The sequence below is a fragment of the Phascolarctos cinereus genome, unplaced genomic scaffold (assembly GCF_003287225.1).
Source record: "Phascolarctos cinereus isolate Bilbo 61053 unplaced genomic scaffold, phaCin_HiC Scaffold_9;HRSCAF=440, whole genome shotgun sequence".
Taxonomy (NCBI): domain Eukaryota; kingdom Metazoa; phylum Chordata; class Mammalia; order Diprotodontia; family Phascolarctidae; genus Phascolarctos; species Phascolarctos cinereus.
The window spans coordinates 35667232-35675809 of NW_027556402.1; positions in this window are offsets into that span (position 1 = coordinate 35667232).

Genomic DNA, 8578 nt, shown 5'->3' on the forward strand with positions numbered 1-8578 from the left:
TAAAAGAACCTGGGTTCAAATAGCACCTCTGTCAATAATGACCTTTATGGCCTTGAATAAATCTCTGGGGTTTGGTTCCCTTATCTATAAAAGGAAAGAATTAGACTAGGCCTCAAATATTCCTTCTTGCTTGAAAACTATCATGTTCTGAATCTAGAATTGATTGTCCAGGGTAGTCTCTATTATAGTCGTTAAGTTCCAGGTGCTCAGAAGAGAGAAAAAAAATATCTTCCCCTCCCCCACTTCACTTTGATACACTGTAAAATGAATAGTTATTTAATCAAGAAGGGGTGGATGTTATTTATTATCTGGAGAAGTGCCTAAGTAGGGAAAATAGAGTTTGCAAAAGCATATGGGGTGGCTTCTTGGCAAAAGCCAAAGAATAATATATTCATGACCAATGTACCTTCCCAAAGAGCAAATCTGCTGAGAATATTCACCTTTATTAATGGGCCTCATGAGTCAGTCTCCAGTGGTGATGGATCATCATCATTTAGGGAAATGATGTTCTGGAAAATGCATTATTTTAAAGAGTAAGAGAGTGGAATAAAATAAGACTGTGCCATAAAGAAACTCGGGTACCTCCTGATGTATGCTGATTTCCGGGTGTTCCATTTGCATGGCTGTTTAAGCAAAGCACTCTAAATGATAATGCACTTGGCATTTTTGTGACTAGATATAATCAAACACCATTAGAATTTAGCTTATTTCACAGATGATGATTAAACACATTACTCACTCATTGCTAATATTTACAAATAGGAAAATAAAAGTCGAAGACATATTAGGAGGAAAGACCCTCATATAGAAGATTCTCTAAAAGTAGACCATAGGTCTGGTTATGGAATCCTTTTTCTTTATGCCTAGTGATATATTGCATGCATCACTGAAGGAACGTTGTTGATTACCTGCTTCTAAGCCCTACTAAAGTTCTTTTGAGTAAATGTTCCATAAGATGTGCTGAGACCGAACCATGTTTTTCCATTAATGTTTGTGTTACAAGTGCCCTATGAATAGAGACCCTCCTTATATACTCATTGACAAATATCTCTGACTTTGTAGTACATGTCACTCTTTTATCTCAGATGGTAGGAGAATACAAACATGCATTAATATCTGCCATGAAGTAAAGAAGGGATTTAATTAGGTGCTTGCCAACCATTAATAGCCATTGTCTCCATTACTCTTTATAATGGTCATAGGTGTCTGGGAGGTAAGTAGTAAATTAAACAGAGATAAGAAAATTTGGAGTAGAAGCAGGATGGATGGAAGAGATATGATGAATTCCATTTCGAACGTGTTGAGTTTGAGATACCTATAGACACCCATTGTAGATAAAATAATGTTTACCTCACAGGGTTTTGGTAAGGAGAAACAAATATTTTATGTAAAAATGGTACAGAGAAAGGTCTTTTTAGTTATTATTATTTTTAATAATTGATCACCAGGTGATACATCTTCATGGCCATGACATTTGGAGCTATTGACATTTTTGCCAGTGGAGTGAAATCATAGATACTTGACATGTTGGTGCGGTGAAGGCCAATGATAATTCATAATAAATTTAGAATTTCTGTTCTAGACACTCCTAGTTTCTGCCAAACTCTCTAATAATATCATGGAAAAGTAGCTATAAATGGAAAATTAGAGTAAGGCATTAGAAGGAGACTGTGGTAGGCCAGAAGGGCTTGTGTAAAACAGGTGGAGTCTTGGCTGTTATTTTGTATAGGTCAAGTCCTGCTGAATTTTATTTCTAAATATAAACTCTGGGTTTACCTGACCCTAAGTTTTAGAAATGGCTTTTATTTCTTAGTTTTTGCTAATTTTGCTGAGTCTCTCTTTTTGTTAACCATGTCTGAGAATGTAAAACCCCGAAACAGCTGAAGGCTGAATCTACTAGAACATTTGCAATTGCTGTGGGTGCTCTTGACTTTGTGATTTCAGATGAATTGCAGATGTTGAGCCTACGGTTTCCAAATGCAAGGCAAAGAGCACTCCCATGACAGGAAAGGGAAGGAAAACTGCTTCCTGTTGTTCTCCTAACTCTGTCGACATTGGCCATTTTTCTTTCAAGTTGGTTTTTATCAGCTGTTTCATTCCATAACTCTTTTGTCTTATCAGCCAAACAGTTCAAACACTCATCTGTCCATCACCTTCCAATCATACAAGTCTTGCTATGTGACAGCTCTGTAGAAAATTGCCAAATAAAATACTTCAGTCTTTGGACCTGGACCCACAAGGAAAAGACAAATCAGATAAAGTTAATAAGGCAGATCCCTTAGTAGTTGTGACATGTAGTTTTGTTAGCTTTAATATTAACCATATAATATGATGCATGATATATATCATCTTATATTGAAGGCATAAGATCCAACAGAGCTCAGTTCAGTTAACTTGAATAAGTATTTGACAAGTGCTTACTAAGTGTAAGTCACAATTCTGTGTTCTGGATATGAAGACAGAACCAATATAATTCCTCTCCTCAAGGAACTTCATTCTATTGGGAAGTTATAGGAAGACATAGCAGTGGTATTGGATAGCATTAGTTTCATTTCAGGGTTCTCACACTTACCACATTGCCAACATTGCCATGGACCTGAGGTCTGCATGAAATCCCTTGCCCCTGGAAGGAGGAGCAGACCGACACAATCTTGGCATTCCATTACTGGGAGTGAAATAGTTGACTCATCCATTTATCTGTGCTAGGAGATCCTTGTGGTATATTGCTGTGAAGTTCTGCTCTTTGTTAAGCAGGAGCACCATTCCATTAATAGGAAGGAAATGAAGGCTGTCCTTAGAGCTAAAACCCTATGACAAGATTGCCAGATCATCAGCGTTTCCCATCAAATATGTCTTGATTTAGTTATTTAGTAGCAGCTGGGTCTTCATGATTACTTTCTTATTTCTGGGCTTTATCTGAATGGTAATCCATAATGATTTGGCTGTGTAGCTAGGATATATTCAGAACAGAGATCTGATTAGCAGTGGTACATTCCAGTTCTTTAAAAAGAAGTAATGATCTAATTTAAGCAGTCTTCTAAATATTTCAAGGCACACCAGTCCTCTCCTAAAATTCTATCTTCCATCTGGAAAAAAATCACTATTCTCCTGATAGATGGTGCTGGTGTATTACTTTAACTTCCTAAAAATGGGTCAGGTTTTCCTATCTATGTGATCTCAGATCTCAGGGGTTTTGTTTTTAGGGTTTTAGTAAGATTCTTCAAAAAGGTGGGTGCTTGCTCTCAGTTTATAACACAACCTTTGGTTAGATTTAAGCTAGTAAATTCATATAATGTAGAAGGTGATGCTGTGAGATAGATCCCATTTTCTCACCTAAAGATTTCAATTGTAGTTCAAAATTTTTTCCCACAGCAAGTCTGAATGTCTCTAAAAATCCCTTTCATTTGTATAAAGATGGGCAAATAATTGAAATTAGGGAAGGCATGAATTTCAGGTTTAATAAAAATGAAATGAAAAACACACCTAGGGGGAGTTTGGTGTATTGGAAAGGGTGCTGAACGTGTATGACTGAATTTGGTATTTCAAGACCTGAAATTGAATCCCAGCTTGTTATTTACTAACTGTATGACCTTAGGTTAGTCACTAGCCTCTCTGGGTCTCGGTTTCCTTATCTACAAATGAGGAGTTTGGACTAAATAATCTTTAAAGTCCCTTTGTAGCTATGATCCAAAGATACTACATTACACACTCATTCAGCATCCCACTGTGAAATAAGGCTAGAAAAGCAGTATAACACAAAATTCTGGAGCAGCTGCAATGCTGGCTTAAGGAACTGAATTTTGCTCAATGGTACATTAGGTGCCAATGCAGGATTTTGAAAGGACAAATAGCTTGGCAAAGTCTGTGCATGAGCAAGGTAATTTTGACAGAAGGATGGCTTGTTGGGAGTAGGAATTGTAGGAGACAGAAGGTTAATGCAATGATAATCTAAGGAGTTAACAAAGAGAGCTCTTATTGGGAGAAGATGGTCATGAAAATAAAAAGGAAGAAATGGATATGAAAGGTGGAAACAATAGAACTTGGCACCTGACAGAAGGCTGGTAGAGGAGAGGAAACAGACAAAGACCACACCAAAGCTTCTAAGATGGGTGACTGAGTGAGTGACCATTCCACTGTGAGGTACAGTGAAATAAGATAGAGAAGGAGGTTGGGGCATCTAAAGATAGAAGCAAAAGACTGAATTGGCTCATATCTAGGGAAATGAGACTAGGGGGTAGTCCAGTTTGCCCTGGTTGATAAGCTTGGTTTTGGATACAATGTTTGGCGTGTTGGGAGGACATGGGGGGAGATGTTCTTTAGGCAAGTGGATATTTGGTTTAGAAACTTGGAAGACAGGTCAGAGATGAAAATGTAGATTTGAGAGTTATCTATGTAAACGAGGTAGGTGGAAGTCATGGAAAATGAATGAGATTGATAAGATATATATATATATAAGAGAGGAAAAGAGGGACAAGTATGCCATCTACTTTATGGGGTTTTAATTTAATTAAGAATTAGTTCAGGAAACAAGACCAAAGCAAGAGAACCAACAAAGAGTATTAGCTCTGAAGCTCAGGGGAAAAGATATCCTAAAGGAGAGGGTGGCCAACAGTGTTTGATATTGATAGTCAACCTTTCAGTCAAAGACTGAAAAAATAGAGTGCATTTGAATTGGTATTCCTTTGAGATTCTCTTGACAAAGGTAACTTTAAAAAAAAAAAACTAGATTAACATAAAAATGGCCTCTGTCCTGGATTTGATGTCGTTCTTTTGAATAAACTAAGAAATTTCTTTGAGCTTAATTCTTCAAGAGTGTGAACTTTTCATTTTCTAAGTAGTATTGGGTTAACTCCATCTGTTACAGATGAAGAAGGTCATAGGTAATTAACGCCCAGTTCATATGACATTGTCTGTTAAATTAACACCTAATCTATACCCTTAGAATGGTCCTTCAAATAAGAGGGAGGGGGGCAGCTAGGTGGCACAGTGGATAGAGCACCAGCCCTGGAGTCAGGAGGACCTGGGTTCAAATTTAGCTTCTGACATATAATACTCACTAGCTGTGTGACTCTGGGCAAGTCACTTAACCCTCACAAAAACAAAACAAAACAAGACAAAACAACAAAAAAAGACAGAGGACCCAAAGTCAGAAGATCTGATGCAGAGAGCACAGAGGAGAAAGTCAAGGCCTTGAGAACTGAACCCTGAACATCCATGAAATCCTCCAGGGAACCTCAAGCCCCAGAGATAGTAGCCTCAGTATGTCAGTGGCAAGGGGCCCTAGGAGAGAGAGAGAGAGAAAGACAGAGACAGAGACAGATGGACAGAGAGACAGAGAGACAGAGACGGAGACAGAAAGACAGACAGATGGACAGACAGAGACAGAGAGAATGTTTACACCAGCATGCCAGGTATTGTGCTAAGCTCTGGGGGTGCAAGTACAAGGAAGGTGGTCTCTCACCTCAAAGGAGCTTACATCTCGGTTGGAAAAGAAAGCAAATAAAGAGGAGTTGGAAGGAGGTGGAGATTGTAGCAATGTAGAATCAGGGAGGGAAGTAACGTGGAAGCTCCTACAACGTAAAGCAGAAGCTCACCTATCGGGAGCATAATATCATCCCATGAAAGGTTAGAAGGCCTTAAAGACCATTGATTCAAATCCTCAAATTTTATAGATGGAGAAACTGAGCCACAGAGGGTAAATGACTTGCTGAGAGACCCCCAGCTATGAAGTATGTGAGGTGAGATTTGAACTAAGTTCTTTCTGACTATGAGTAGGGCTTTATCAAGGTGACTTACTAACTGCCACTCTCCATTCCTGGAACTTTCTGAGTCCCTGGACCAGGCAGATCCAGATCCAGGAGAAGGAAGGGACAGTGATGTGAAGCAGTAAACGTGGACTTTGTCCTTTTTTGTCATCTTGAGTCTGTTGGATGTCTTGGTGTCTCGACCAATCTCAAGTTCTTTTCCCTTTCTGGGAGGCTGTAGCTAGACCAGGACTTGAAGTCTTCAAATTCATTTGAAGATGCATTGATTGCCTTGGAGGGAGAGGGCTCCATTCCGTATAGATTCGTAGCCTCTCTTATTGGGGGGGGGTGTACATCAATCAAAATAGCTCAGTTAGGTTTGAAGGGCTCAGGGAAATGTAATGAAAATTGCCATGACTATGGGCTCAAATCTGACTTCTTTGATTTTGGTTGGTTGGGTGAAATAAACTCTTTCCTCAAATCTACATTTCTTAGCTTGAGTCTTCACAGAGGAATTTAAGGACCTTTTGTTTCTGTTTTTAAGAACTAGACACAACGCCAATTCTGATGTTCAATAGGAAAAGCTTGGGGGGAGATAGAGTACCAGCCTGAGAGTTTTATTGTTAAGCATGCTCCAAAACTTATGGTCCTTATAAACCAAAAGGCATTTGCTCCAGAAAGCCTGGACTGCTTTCATTAGAAAAGAAAATGCTCATATGATCAGGAGATTCAATTGTCTCTGGAGAGCAAACTTACTAGAAACAAAAGGCCAATACTTCTGTATTTTATTTTATCTTTTTTTTTTTCAATTTTCCAGGGTGACTGAGGGCACCATAAAGCCAGTATCACTAAAAAGTGGTAGCCCAAACTCCTTATCTCCTACCCATTGGATTCTACATCAATGAAAGGAGTACAATCTGGAGTAGGGTAGGGTAGTGCAGTGGAGAAAGTTCTGACCTTGGAGTAATAAATTTTCAGTCAGTGAATATAAATGCCACCTGTGCAGTCAACTTTTCTGGGATTTTTTTTCCTTAACTGTAGAAGTCGGGGATTGGGGTGGGGTGGGTAGATCATTGTTAGTCTCCCCCCCCCCAATTCTATGACTCAGGATCCAAATTAGTAAGGGAGTAATAACTTCGTAACTTCTCTGAAATAGCTACTTTTAAAATATTTTCTATTCTCTTGTATTTTCTTCTTTTATTCTTCAGACCATACAGCAAGCTGCTCCTTTTCAGGGGCTTTTCTAAGCAATCTGAAAATTGTTACAAGTGGGTAGGCCAAAAAGTTGCTAAGCCAGAACCTAAAAATGTGGCCCTATTAGAAAGATGATCCTCAGCTCTTAAGTGGATCTAGGAGGACACTGGAGAGAAACTGTACACCCTGGACAGATGAGACTTAACAAAGGAAAATCAATAATCCCAGTCTGTTAGTGTCTTAATGGTGCAAAGGACTCAGAGAAATCTTAGACACTTAATGGCATACTGTTAAGAGATTTATCAAGGGCCTATGAAATACCATGCTGGAATTACTGTTTGAGATCTCTTGGAATAGATATTAAATATGCAAGCCTCTCTGCTGAGCCAAATGCAGTGGTAGAAATGGGCAGGGGACTAATATTTAATCATCTCAGAGATGAATGCAAACACAGTGGTTTGATGCCTGAGCCTCCTTTGCCTTCTGTATGAAGCAGATGATGAAGCCCAGTTAATTAGCAATTCTTTGATGATGTATTTTAGAACACATTCTATTTTTTTTGGCTCATCTTCACTTTCCATTTTTTATCCTTTCTCCTTAAAAAGATGCCCTTTTTGCTGAAAGATTGTGGATTTCAGAGAATCCCTCTGCAGTGTTCTTTATTGCTATATTACTTTTCTTTCTTCCTCTGACCTTGCTCTGTCTGGTGGCTGTCTTGCTTTGTTTCAATAAGCCTTTCTAACCCTTTGCACACATTGGTCAATCATTTGTTATTTCAAAGTTGTTACTGTGGAATGGAAAAAGGAGAATGCTGGGGGAAGGACTTTTGACTGTCTTCTGAATATTTTTTCTTCGTCTTGACAAATTTCCCTTGGTAATGAAGACTTCAAGAGTCTTTTATTAGAGACTAAGAAAGAAATGGTATGGAAGTGAATTACCTGGAACCCAAAATCCTATTTTTTTCTTTGGTAGCCCAGTGTTGGGCTGTAAAGACAAACAAATGAGAATTGTCTTGCAAATACTGAGACTTTCTCTGAAATACTAACTAATTAGACTCTCTTGTCTGTCCTTAAAGACAAACTGTTGAGGGCTAGCATTTGAGTATTGTACTTTGCCTCTAACCTTTGTGATATTTCCAATATTGAAGAAAACCTCCCAAATAGAGAAATGGAAGTTTATTATCAAGATAATTGCTGGATAATGAATTATTGCTGCTTGGGTAGAAATACACTCTTTATTTTTTCCCTTTTATTTCTTTAGGGGTTTTGACATTTGCAATGCAAATGGATTCAGAAGAAGCCTTCTGTGAAAAGAATCACATCCCGTGATAGTGGCTAATTTTGTTCCTAATTGGAGCTATGAACTGTTCAAGGAAAAAACCTTCAGTGCTATCCAAAATCCACTGGTTTGAAAGAAATCCAGATGTCATTAATGTTATGGAAGGCCCCTGGTGAGAGATGGGGGCTGCCCAGAACCATTTTGTCGTTGGGTGATATTTGAGCTGGCAATGCCACTGCGTCACTGCATCTGATAGCAATTTACTTTAATACATTGTGACCTGATCAAGATAATGCCCAAGGTATAACCTCTCCAGGGAGCCTAGCAGTGTTGTCCAATCAAAACAAAAGGAAGCAGTCCAG